The sequence below is a fragment of the Capra hircus genome, chromosome 6 (genome assembly GCF_001704415.2).
Source record: "Capra hircus breed San Clemente chromosome 6, ASM170441v1, whole genome shotgun sequence".
Taxonomy (NCBI): Eukaryota; Metazoa; Chordata; class Mammalia; order Artiodactyla; family Bovidae; genus Capra; species Capra hircus.
Window position 1 is genome coordinate 97972652 of NC_030813.1, and position 14071 is coordinate 97986722.

At 43.6% G+C, this 14071-nt stretch overlaps 1 protein-coding gene across 1 annotated transcript in view; it reads right to left on the reverse strand.

Annotated features, from left to right (window-relative positions):
* Positions 1–14071, reverse strand: part of SCD5 (stearoyl-CoA desaturase 5) — a 175141-nt gene that overhangs the window by 50025 nt on the left and 111045 nt on the right. The window lies entirely within an intron of this gene.

A 14071-nucleotide genomic window follows, 5' to 3' on the forward strand; every position in this document is an offset into this window, starting at 1 on the left:
CTGCCTTGATGAGTGAACTAGTAAGGAAGCCAGAAGAAAGTTCTGGTGGGGACTACTGATATGAAGAGTTGACTCATTGGAAAAGACTCTGATGCTGGGAGGGATTGGGAGCAGGAGGAGAAGGGGACGACAGAGGATGAGATGGCTGGATGGCATCCCTGACTCGATGGACATGGGTCTGAGTGAACTCTGGGAGTTGGTGATGGACAGGGAGGCCTGGCGTGCTGCGATTCATGGGGTCGCAAAGAGTCGGACACGACTGAGTGACTGAACTGAAGCCCACTGAGAGATCGTTCATGTCCAGAAAAGAGACATTCATCCTCAAGGAAAGGGGCAACCCTGAGTATAGAAGGGGGTTAGTTCTTGGCCTGACTCTCTCTATCCTTCCTCCTTCTCTTCAATGGGCTTCCTGTCCAACACACCAGAGAACAGGAAGTCAGTAAGTAAAAGCCCAAAGAGCTACTTGACCAAATCTCTGCAAAATGCCAAGGCACAAATAACATTGTCTGAGGACTGCTCTAACAGTGTGTCACAGACAGGAAGGGAGGGGACTTGGCTCTTTGAGGAATCTGGTCTGCTTGGCAGCATCCCATGTGGAGAGGCAGGCAGCACTCACTGGAATCCCAAGAGAGACTCTGGTGCCCAAAGAAGCAGACACGTCGGAGTCCAGCAGATTCTGCCAAACCCACAGATGGGGCGGGGCTCAGGCACATGGGGGATCGGCTGTTGACCTCATGATGAGAGACAGTGTCAGGGTCTGGAGGTCCTAGGTAAGCTATCCGAGGAAGTATTTCAGCTGAAACTGTTAATGAAACCTTAACTATTATAGCCATGGGCCAGAGAGACCTATAGACTTTTTCAGTTTATACTCTGTTTTGCTATTATTTGATAATGCTTTCAAAACTTTGAGAATGGCAAATTAAGTCGGGAAGTAGCATTTTTGATAGGAAAATTGCAGCTGACCCTTGAACAACATGGGTTTGAATTGCACAGATCCACTTATACACAGATATCTTTCAATAGGAAATGCTATAGTACTTCATGGTTTGCGGTTGGTTGACTCTGAGGGTGTAAAGGAACCACAGATAGGAAAAGTCAATGAAAAATTGTAGGTGGATTAACCTCCGACTTGTTCAGGGGTCAACTATAATCTGAAAATAAAAATAAATGTATATAGTGTATAAACCATTTAAAAAGAGGTAATAATGTTTTATACTGTATTATTCAGTACTGAGTCATGCTTTCATTAGGAATCTGTCATTTCACAGATATTGGGTTCTTCCTAATGATGAGAAGAGAGAGAACTGCTTTTTTCTCAAAGTTTTAACAGTTCTTTTAATCAGAAAAGGATTTATGGAATTTTATATGTGTGTGTGTCTCTAGCTCACCCAGTGCTGGTGGAAGGTGATGCAATCTTCTTTATCTTATAACTTTAAAAATTTGCTTAACATTTTGGTAATGGGACAAAGAGGGAAAGTAGAAAGACCTTAAAAAGTATATGCTCAGCTTTGAATGCAAAGAGGGGGAAAAGGTGCTTAGAAGTCTGTGTAAGGCAAAAATTATAGCTTGGCTTACTGTGATAAGAAAGAGGTCTTTAAATTTTACCAGTGTGTTGAAACACAGCGGTTGGAAACAGTGAAAGCATTCATTACTTATAATCACAGAATTGAGTCAGGAAGGAATGTCAAGATCACTGCAGCCTGGGGAATAATTTATTACTTTTTCTTCCAATGTATTGCTTTTATTGCAAACCCATCTGAACACAGGACTATGGGGGAACACTCTCTCCCCGGTTCACAGATGGCAAAATTAAGGCTTAGAAGATATGTATTCAAGTTCATCTAATAAGTTAAACTAATCACGGAACAAAGATAGAGCTCTTTCGGTTCTTAGTTCACACTAATTTCAGCAAGATATTTCCCTTATCCTTCAAGTTCAGGGGAGAGGGAATCTTTGAAAGAGAAGTCTCATTTTTCTTGTTAAAAGGCTATGTTGACTCCTGAATTTATTACAATGCAATTTTATAAAAACTAAGTGGAGGGCTCCAAAGGGCTAGAAACATTATTCTTATAAAATTAAGCATGATATAACGATAACAAAAGAGTGATAATGAGGACAAGTTGCAGCAGAGATGTTTCTTGAATTCCTCTCACCTTGGAGACCTTCCCTACATAAGCTACTCTGAGTGAAGCAATGGAATGAAGTAAGGATTTTGGCCACATTCTAAATAATTGAGCATACAATCGAGCTCAAATACTTTATGAGGTACTTTGAAAAATCTTTTATTTATTTCTTACTCTAAAAATGAGTCCAGTGAAAAAGTGACTCAAAGAACAAGACATAAGCCAACAATAGGGCAGAAAGGAAGCAAGAGTCACACGCTAATCCCTAGGGCTTTTTCTTCCTACTTCTCTGCATTTTGTTTCCACACTTCAGGTTGGGTGTGGAAGCCAACGTGGGAACAGCATTCGTGTTTGATGAAAAGGTATGTGCACCAAGGGTGTGTCTGGTACAATCAATAAGTGAGGAAGTGAAAGCTGAGGGCTGATAAGAGATGGCAGCCTTCCATCAATGAACTGTCCATCAAGTCTGCATATTCCGTCTTTCCATGCCGTGTGTGCACATTTTAGCAGGAGCATGATGTTGAATCCAGCAGCAATTCCTGAAGTCGAAATACATACCCTTTCTCAGCAATCAATTAGCACAAGATGCACCTTAGAGCTAGTACTTCCGATCGGTCCGGTAGATTACGGTCTTAGTACCCTGTTACCTTCAAAAGTGGGCATTCGCCACGTGTTTACTGATCATTCCTGACAGAGGGAAAGACTGAGGGCAGGAGGAGTGGGATGATAGAGGATGAGATGGTTGGATGGTATCACTGAGTCGATGGACATGAGTTTGAGCAAGCTCCGGGAGTTGGTGATGGACAGGGAAGCCTGGAGTGCTGCAGTCCACGGGGTCGCAGAGAGTTGGATACGACTGAACAGCTGAACTGAACCTGACAGAGGATTGTTGGTGGTGAAGGGGGCTACATTAGTGCTAAGAGCGCTGGCTGTAACTGAGGCACAGGTGGGCATGGGGCGGGAGGAGCGGGAGAGGAAGAGAGCCTATCAGGAGTGCATCCCTCAGTGGCGGGTTTATTATCTGAGGTTCTGTACAGGGTCCTATTCTGTGCTGTCCACGACACACAGAGTGCAAGCCACACATGTGACTTGCATTTCCCTAGTAAATACATGAAAACAGTGAAATTAGACAAGTGGAATCAATTTTACTCATGTATCTTTACTAAACAGACTACATGCAAAATGTCATTCAATATATTATTAGCATAAAATCATTAATGAAATATTTCCCAGGACTTTCTTCTGGACCAGTTCTTCGAAACTGGGTATTTTACACTTCCAGCCACATCTTAATTTGGACCATCCACAGTTCTAGTGTGCCACGTGTGGCTGGTGGTTACCGTATTGGACAGGGCAGGTTTAACCCGTGATTAGGACACTTTTCTATATGTGTTATACTTTTAAAGATTTTTAAAAAGTAAAAGTTGCTTATGGATGACAGTGAGAAACTGGCATAAATCATACGAAAGGCGAATGCACTGCACATATCAGACGTGCTAAAATGGTGCGATTTGTTTTCTGGAGTTTATCTCAGGGAAATAATCATGGCTCTGTGCAAATGCTTAATCACAAAGACGTCCACTGAACTTGGAAAAACCCTGATTTTCCACATAACAGGATTTTACTTACTACCTTGTGATACATTCATTAATTGAATACTATTTGTGTGTGTGTGTGTGTGTGTCCATAGAAATTTTCTGGAGAGAAACATGAAGTACACGGTCTTAGGGTTACATCAAGGAAGGAAGACTGGAAGGTAGGAGAAATACTTTTTATTCTATACTCAGAAATGTTTAACAAGAGCATCTGTTGGTTTTGTATTTCAAACTAGCAAAAAGGGACTTCCCAGGTGGTCCAGTGGTTAAGACTTCACCTTCTAATGCAGGGGGTGTGGGCTTGATCCCTGGCAGGTGAAATAAGGACCCCCATGCCTCAGGGCCAAAAATAAAAACCAAAACGTAAAATAGGAGCAATATTGTAACAAATTCAATAAAGACTTTAAAAATGGTCCACACCAAAAAAATATTTTTAAAAAACTGACCAAAAAACGATACTGTAGCATTGACATGGAGAGGTGAGGTACAAAGTAGTTAAGTGAAAGACAAAATAAATGATAGAATAATGAACGCATTGGGCTTCCCTGGGGGCTCACAGGTAAAGAATCCACCTACCAATGCAGGAGACGCAGGAGACACGGGTTTGGCCCCCGAGTCAGGAAGATCCCCTGGAGCAGGAAATGGTGACCCACTCCAGTGTTCTTGCCTAGAGAATCCCATGGACAGAGGAGCCTGGTGGGCTACAGTCCATAGGGTCGCAAAGCGTCAGACAAGAATGGGCATGAACACAGGAATGAACGGATTCTTGATAAAAATATGTATTTAAGCATAGAAAAAATGTTAAAGTATATGTCAATCTGTTTACAGCTGTTCTCCCTAGGAAGTGGGGCAGTGGATGACTTAATTTTTTTCTTTGTTTGTTACATTTTTAAAATAATCAAGTTTTTCGTCTGTAATAAGAGGGTAACAAATTATTTTTAAGTTTCTATATACCTGAATCAAAACAATCAGCTTCTGCCACCAGCCCCGTGTTAGGAAAAAATGATGAGGCAGTAATATTCATCTAGTAAGGCAGTCAGAGATACATCTTTATATCACCCTTCTTCCATCTCTGTTCTTATGAGCACTAATCAACCAATCCCAACTGAAGCACAGTGACAGTGCCCTCACTGAAACTCACCCTGGGTCCTGTACCTTTATTACTTCACTCTCCATCAGAGATAATATCCCTAACTGGGTCCCTGCTGAGACTGTAGAAACTGAAATTGATCCTGTGGTAATATTTCTCCATAAACTCAGCCTTTGCGTGTTCTCTGGAACTTGAGTAAAGGTAATCAATCTCAAAAGCTCCACTGACGCAGATTAGAAAGAATCTGCTGAGGAGCCTGGTAGGCTGCAGTCCATGGGGTCGCTAGGAGTCAGACACGACTGAGCGACTTCACTTGGACTTTTCACTTTCATGCATTGGAGAAGGAAATGGCAACCCACTCCAGTGTTCTTGCCTGGAGAACCCCAGGGACGGGGAAGCCTGGTAGGCTGCCATCTATCGGGTCGCACAGAGTCAGACACGACTGAAGTGACTTAGCTGCAGCAGCTCTATAAGAACTACTTTTCTCCCAACCTCCTTTTATATTGAAAATAAATTCTTGAGTCTAATCCCCCAAATGGCAGTAGGGGAACTTGTCTTTTAAGGCCTGCCTCATTTGCTCTGGGTAGTGAGATGAAGACCAAGTGCGAACGGCATTGAGCTTGTCCCAGTCAGCAGATCTAAGACCAGAATCATTTTTTTAACTTTTCATTTTGTATTGGAGTACAGTCGATTAACAGTGTGATAGTTTCAGGTGGACAGCAAAGGGACTCAGCCATGCACATACACGTATCCATTCTCCCCCAAACTCCACCACCCCTGCCACCCAGGCTGCCACATAACATTGAGCAGAGTTCCCTGCTGAGACTGGCATCACTGGCATCACTGGCTGCGTTTCCCCTAAACGAACTGCAAACAGATGCTTGCTTCTGACCAGACACCCGTGTGGCTGTTCTGTCCCCTAATTCGAGTGTGCAGCTGCTTACAATTCCTAAAGGGAACATTTACCAGGTGGTCTCAAAACACACCCCCAGGTAATTCCAACTTGTATTCGTAATACACCTTTGTTTCCAGTCAGCAGTGGAAAAGAAACCAGGACCATGTCAGCTTTAAACAGGCAAATTTTAGAGTGTGTGTATGTGTGTGAGTCTTGTGAGTAATGGCATCTTATCTGAGAAAGGAGTCGTTTTATCAAAGAGGGAAAGACGCTGTGGCCTCCACTCTTCAGGGACCCGAAGACCCATTCGAAACAGACTATCTCAGTCTCCAAGTCTGAATCTCATCTCCCCCAGTTCAGATGACAACACTGCGCTATTCAAACAGTGAAGAACGTTCGGTGCTTTCCCCACAGTTGATACTGGGTCAGTATTGATTTCCCTCCAGATAACACTGACAATCTGTAAGCAGGGCCCAGAAAGTCCCCAGGAAGGCCTGGCATCAGCCTTCACCACCTGGCAAATTGCAGCTTCAACAGAACAAGTCCCCACCTGCTGTCTGGCCCTCATGTAGCGCTAAGCCTGGGGAAGTTTTAGGAGCTGGGCAAACGTTGAAAAACCAGTTTTAGCATTTAGAAAGTGTTTGCTGACAAAACTTAAAGACTGCAGGGGTGATTCATGTTTTCTTTTATTCTTCCAGTAATTAAATTCTTACACAAAGAATATATTTGTGTAAGACACATTTTTAAGATGGCTTAGGTAGTCCTCTTGGTAGAATTCTCTGGTAGCTCAATGGTAAAGAACTCACCTGCCAACAAGGAGACATAAGAGACGTGGGTTCGATCCCTATGTTGGGAAGATCCCCTGGAGGAGGGCATGGCAACCCACTCCAGTATTCTTGGCTAGAGAATCCCATGGACAGAGAAACCTGGCAGGCTACAGTCCATGTGGTCGCAAAGAGTCAGACTTAGCACCAGCACCTTGGTAGACTAGTTTGCTTTCTGTGAATCGTTCCAGTTTGGGTTTTGGATGATTTTGGTCTGTGAGGTGACCATTGCTTAGTCTCCTAACCTAGATCTCTCTCACTCAATGAGTCAAAATTTCAGGGAAGAAAGGACCTGGAAAACAAAGACAGTCCAGTCACCATGGATACACCTCACTCCCAGATCTTGGTTTTTAAATACCATTCCCCACTGAAAAGGAATCAGAACTCTTCGGTGTAATGGCTGGTGCCAGGACGAAGGCAGGAAAAGCACAAGAAGAACTTGGTATATTTTGTTACATGAGAAAAGTAAGGAATTGCTCCAAAACATGATGGGGACCTGTCAAAAGGACACAGGAGTCCATCTCCAGTGCTCCCACTGAACAAACTCGGGTCCTCTGATGAATGATTTGGGTGTGTTACGATGAATGCTAACAGGAATGGATTAATAAAATAAGAACCCATGAACCCACAATAAATAAATAAGAAGTAAAATGTCAACCAACAAATGTAGAAAAAATAATGCAGCTAGAAAAATCACCATTTTGCAGGTGCCTTGGCAATAACCGATTCAGGCAAGACTCACCAAGGTGTGCTAAAATTACTAAAATCAAAAGGTTGATTAAAATAAAAAACATATTACATCGGCTCATAGGATCTTAGCATAAATTACTCATTGATTACCAATGGAAACATAGTAATCTTACTGTGGAGAAACAGGGTGGACACTACCTTAGCTAAGCGATTTACGTTCATACCACCAATAATATGACAAAGTGGTATCATGGGCCTCTTGTCTGATGCTAGGACACAAGATTATTAATGTAGCATTCCTGCCCTAAATGCCCAATCTGAGTGAAGCTATGAGGAAACTTGAGCAAACCAAAAATGAGTATTCTGCAAAATAAACGGTCTGCATACTTCAAAAATGTCTAACTTCAAAGACCAAGGAACTATTCCAAATGAAAGGGACTAAAGGGACAGGTCAACTCACTGTTACGTAGGATCTTGAGCTGGTTCCTGGGCTAGGACCCTGGATACAGTACTGTATCAACATTAAATTCCCTGGTGTTGGTACAAGCATTGTGTTACTGTGAAATGTCTTTCCCATTAGGAAATGCACACTGAAGTATTTAGGGATGAAGAGGCATGGAGTTGATAGCTTACTTGCAAAGGATTCATGAAAAAAATAACACAGAAGAATGCAAACTCTACACGCATACAAAGAAAGAGAATAGTAAAGCAAATGAAGCAATATGTTAACAATGAGTGAATCTGGGTGAAGGTACACAGGAGTCCTTCATAACGTTTTTGCAACTTTTTTGTCAGTTTGAAATTATTTCAAAATAAAAAGTTAAACCTAAAAAGAAAGAATGTCAAGGGCATCTTTCTTAAAATTCTCAGTTTCCCCCTTTCATTCCGTTCCTACTCCACCACGCTTGTTCAGACTTCCATCAGTTTACCTGGACTCCTGGAAGGGCCTCCTGCCTCTAGTCCTTCCCTCAACAATGCATTTGATAAACTGTGATTACACTTCACATACTCATTTTCCCCAAATATCTATCATTCTCTTGCTTCTGATTTGACAACTTCACCATGTCACTTTTCTCATCAAGCCTAAACATTTCTTCTTCTTAGCAATCAAATAGCTTCAACTGGCCTGATTATTATCTTTCCCACTTTCTTTAGTTTGATAAATATTTACTGAATGTTGGTATGTGCTAGAAGATAAAGAAGGAACAAGACAATCAAGGCTATGTCATCAAGGAGTTTACATTTTATAGAGGCATAAACATAAATCATTTCAGTTTGGAATTAGTCCCATGAAGCAGATAAGTATGGGGAGATAAAAGAATGACATTGAGACAGGCAAAGGTTTTCTAATCAGATAATCTTGTTGTTGTTGTTCAGTTGCCCAGTGGTGTCTGACTCTTTGCAACCCCATGGACTGCAGCTTGCCAGGCCTCCCTGTCCCTCACCATCTCCCAAAGTTTGCCCAAGTTCATGTCCATTGCACTGGACATATATTCTTAGGCTGGGGGAGATAGGGCAGGAATGAAACAGGGAAGAAGGAATTATCTCAGGGAGAGGAAAGGAGTTGGCACAGTCCGGGAGTTAAGAGAAGTCCAGCATGTCTGGTGGGTGGGGTGCAAGAGTGGTGCAAGATGAGATCTGAGAAGTATTGTGATATAATAAAGATATACCTGTCCCCAGTGGTTGCTGGCAGAGAGCTTCAGAATCTGTTGGAGTTTCCTAAATGATAGAAGTGACTTTACTGCATTAGATGACTCAGTACGGACCACTGGATAGCTTCAGGACTGGGGCTAGTCACCAGAAAGATCAAGCATATGATTAGAGTGCTGGCACTTTGGGAGGAGAAGGGGACTGGAGATGGAGCTCAGTAACATGGCCAATGATGTAATTAACCAAGCCTTTGTAATGAAACTCCAGTAAAAGCTCTGGATGCTGAGGTTCAGAGGAACTCCCTGGCTGGTGAACCCACAGACAGGCAGGCAAAGTGAGGCCCCTGACTCCATGGGGAGAGGTGAGGAAGCTCTGCGTGAGGAATCCTGCCAGACCTCCCACTGTGTGTCTATTCCACTCTTTATAACAAAACTGTAAGAGTAAGTATAACACTTTTCTAGTTCTGGAGTTGTTCTAGCAAATTATTAAACCAGAGGGAATTGTGGGAATCCCTGAATCTGTAGGTATGAGGGGACTGGAGACCCTGGCTTGTGGCTGGCTTATGAAGTAGGGGCACCCATATGGAAGACTGGGGCTTTCCCTTGTGTTGTTTTTTGACTAAGGTAATAAGTCGTGTCTGATCCTTTGTGACCCCACGGACTGCAGTGCATCAGGCTTTCCTGTCCTTCACTATTCTCCCGGAGTTTGCTCAAACTCATGTCCATTGAGTCAGTGATGCCATCGAACCATCTCATCCTCTGCTTCTGCTTCTTTTCCTGCCCTCAATCTTTCCCAGCATCAGGGTCTTTTTCAGTGAGTCAGCTCTTTGCATCAGGTGGCCAAAGTATTGGAGTTTCAGCTTAGCATCAGTCCTTCCAATGAATACTCAGGATTGATTTTTTTTAGGATTGACTGGTTTGATCCCCTTTCTGTTCAAGGGACTCTCAAGAGTCTTCTCCAGCACCACAATTAAAAAGCATCAACTCTTTGGTGCTCAGCCTTCTTTAAGGTCCAACTCTCACATCCAGATGTGACTACTGGAAAAACCATAGCTTTGACTAGACGGACCTTTGTCAGCAAAGTGGTGTCTTTCCTTGTGTATCTGAAGCCAATGCGAGTGGTTAGTATTAGAATTTTATTGAAGTGCACCCACGTGTCATGGAAAAAGCATTGGTATGTAATAGCCTGACCGTACCAGGCTATCTATGTCATGATAACAGGGTTGGATTTCACTTCAAAGGCACCGCTGAGTCACTCAAAGATTTTCTTTTCTTGTTAGTGGTTTCATTTTCAGTAAGTTCTGTGTGGCTGCGGTATGGAGAAGGGCAACTGCTGGAGGAGGAAGACACGTGTGTGGGGTTTTTGCAGTAGTCCAGACCTGAGACTAGAGAGTGGCAAAAATGAGAAGCACGCAGATACAAGATACAACTGTGCAGCAGAACCTAAAGAGATGGGCTAAAATATTGGGTGAGGGATGATTAGGGAGCTAGAGAAATCATGGAAGGCATCCAGATTTCTGACGGGCGAAACTGGCAGAGAAGTAGTTTCGGGGAGAAGATGGAGTAACAACTTCGATTCAAGGCACACTGGCTTTAAGATGCCTCAGACACGTCTGGTGAGAGATGCCGTACAGTGCGGTGAGAGATGCCGTACAGTGCGGTGAGAGATGCCGTACAGTGCGGTGAGAGATGCCGTACAGTGCGGTGAGAGATGCCGTACAGTGCGGTGAGAGATGCCGTACAGTGCGGTGAGAGATGCCGTACAGTCCGGTGAGAGGTGCCGTACAGTGCGGTGAGAGATGCCGTACATCTGCAATGCGCCGCCCCAGTTTTTTCTTCAATCAGACCGATGTTCTGCTACTCAGGGACTCGACGCAGTATGTCACAATCATTTCTCTCTCTCAGTGCTATGCTGTGTTAAGTCACTTCTGTCACGTCTGACTCTGTGTGACCCTATGGTCGGCAGCCTGCCAGGCTCCTCAGTCCATGGAATTTTTCCAGGCAAGAATACTAGAGTGCGTTGCCATGCCAAAGTGAGTGAAGTGAAAGTCGTTCAGTTGTGCCCAACTCTTTTCAATCCCATGGACAAGGCCATGGCATTCTCCAGGCAAGAATACTGGACTGGGTAACCTTTACCTTCTCCAGGGGATCTTCCCAACCCAGGGATCGAACCCAGGTCTCCCACATTGCAGGCGGATTCTTTACCAGCTGAGCCACCAGGGAAGCCCAACCCAGGGATCAAATCGGCCTTTCTTACATCTCCCTTTGAAAGTCGGGTTCTTTACCACTAGCGCCACCTGAGAAGCCCTTCTCTGTCTCTGCTACTGCTGCTGCTGCTGCTGCCAAGTCGCTTCAGTCATGTCCGACTCTGTGCGACCCCATAGATGGCAGCCCACCAGGCTCCTCCGTCCATGGGATTTTCCAGGCAAGAGTACTGGAGTGGGGTGCCATTGTTGCTCAAATGTTTCCCTATCTTCCCCTTCTTCCTTGCCAATGCAAATCCTTTTCTTCTTTTGAGTTTTCAGCTCAAAATTTTCCTTCTGCATTAGGCTTTATCCTAATATCCTAACCCATACTCTTATTTTTGCAGCCCTAAGAGTCAGTTTGAAACTTTCAAGCAATTTAATGCCACATCATCTGGGTAGAGTCCTTCTTCATTATACATGAATCTAGCCTGCTCTAGCAGATCATAAGTTTCTCATAACAAGGGCCATTTCATTTTCATAGCCTGTGTGTTTCACCAGCACGTAATGGTTTATGCACCTTTAAATTCAAAGAGAATTAACTAGCAGATTTACACAAAAAGCTCTAAAGAATAAATAGGAGAAGATAAAGGGTAATCAAATGTGTTTGCCTTGCAAAAGAGTTTTTAAAAAGCGAAAAATTTCCTCCGGCATATGAAACTATAAATTTTACTGTTAATTAAAATTCTTGATTCAGTGACTTCTGTAGCTATTGTACCTCTGGAGCTTAATAAAGCATATAAAACAGCATCCTTGAAACATTCCTGTGACAAGAGCTCTGGTTGGCACTAGAAGAAACTAGAACAGTATGACTGAAAAGCCTGAACTTTAATAAACAAGAACCAGAGATGAAAAACAGCTCAGAGTCTATGGGGATCGGGTGGGGGATGCAGCTAATGGAAGGCTCCAAAGTAGCTGTTAGCTCTAGCTTTATTTAGCATCTTCATTAATGACTAGGAACAAGCCGTACACATTTAATAACATTTTTGGCTGGTGCCAAATTAGGGGGTGCTGCAGACATCATTGAGGGACAGAGAAATAACACAGATGGATCTAAAGAGGTTAGAAATAGGAAGAGAAATTATCACAATGAGATTTGATTTAGGCAAAATGCAAATGAAGGCAGCTGGGAGAGAAATCATCCGAAATGCAAAATAATCAGTGGGTTGGGAAACCTAGAAAGCAGCAACATAAGAGCTTCTGGCAGGAGAGCAATGGAATGAAGAATAAGCAGTGACAACCTGCTGGCTCAGCCCCAACGCTTGGTGGCAGGTACGGAAAGAAATGGCTTGTCAGGGAATGGCACTGTGACACAGTCTCCTTCAGCACCCACCAGCATTTTTTTGGAGACAATGTGGAAAAAATAAACAAAAATAAGTATGATATTTGATCCTTCATTTTTCAGTTGTTGAAGGACATGGCAACCCACCCCAGTATTCTTGCCTGGAGAATCCCCATGGACAGAGGAGCCTGGCAGACTACCATCCACAGGGTTGCAGAGTCGGACACAACTGAGCGACTCAGCACTTTTCAGTTGTTAGAAAAGGAATATGACTTAGTTTTTAATGTCCCTCAGCTTCAAACTTTTGTGGTTTCAGAAGAGACTGGCAGTGGGGAGTGGAGGTGGGGAGACAGGTGAAGAGAGGGTAGGGACTGAATACTGTTAAGATGCCCTGTCTCTGCACTTTTAAACATCTAAGGTATGAAAAGAAGGGAGAAAGAAACATTTAGCTTGAAAATATGTTTCAAGACAGATTCCAAATGGACAGAACTGCATGTGAAATTCATCTTAAAAGTATCTTTCAGTAGAGGTGTGGAGCCAAATTCACATGTATCAGTAAAAATCTGGTGGCTATTTGTTTGCAAAAAACCCCTCAACTTTACCAAGTGTTTCTTTCAATAAAAGCTCTCTGTATGCCTTGAAAGTCTGTCATTATTTGCTTACAAAATTTAATCACCTTGAAATGCTTAGGAATACATCTGTAGTACAAAGAGGGTAAGATTTTGTAAAAAATCTTGCTATATTTGGGAAGAGTAACACAAGAGACCAGACTAGTCTTATTGGTTGGCATGTCCATCTGCAGTTACTCTGTCTTCTCAGGCCACCTCAGGCGATTACGTTTTCCTTCCCCTGAGATGGTTTCCCTCACGTCACCTGTTTCCACTGACCTAGATCCATAACGAAGGAGGTGAAGCATTTCAGGCGGGTAAGGCAATGGCACCCCACTCCAGTACTCTTGCCTGGAAAATCCCATGGACGGAGGAGCCTGGTAGGCTGCAGTCCATGGGGTCGCTAGAATCAGACACGACTGAAGCGACTTAGCACTAGCAGCAGTAGCAGAGCCATCTTAATCTCTACCTTAAATGGTACATTTTTCTTGGCAGGAAATATGTAGTTTATCCTACCAGAAGGAAGGAAAATGCTGAGCCCCATGCAGTAGCCCTGGGAGAATTTCTCCTCTTTCCTGCCTCCCACCTCCTCCCCGTCATCTCTCGGAGTGTCTCTCGATCCTGATGGAGTCACAAAGCAGCATGTATGTAACAATGCTTTGATGAATCCGTATATCACCAGAAACAACTGCCATTTCCTCCTCTAGGGGATCTTCCTGACGCAGGGATTGAACCCGCGTCTCCTGCTATTCCTGTATTGGCAGGCAGAATCTTTACCACTGAGTCACCCGGGAAGCCCTATTTCTACTTGATACCAGAGGTGACCAGGAGGGCAAGATGCCCTCCAAGAAGGAGACGGTGTGAGGCAGGCATGCGAATCATCTCCCGAAACCATACCGGGAAGTCTTTTCTGGGCACTGGGGTCAGGACCACTTCTGCTCTGGCTGTTGACATAGTGGGAGGAAACCAACCACATTCACCCATCGCAACAGAAGAAGGAGAACATGTTTCCACCATGGGGAAGAAAGGTTGTACATCTGAAACTTAGGGTAGCTGTTAGGGAAGGTAGTAG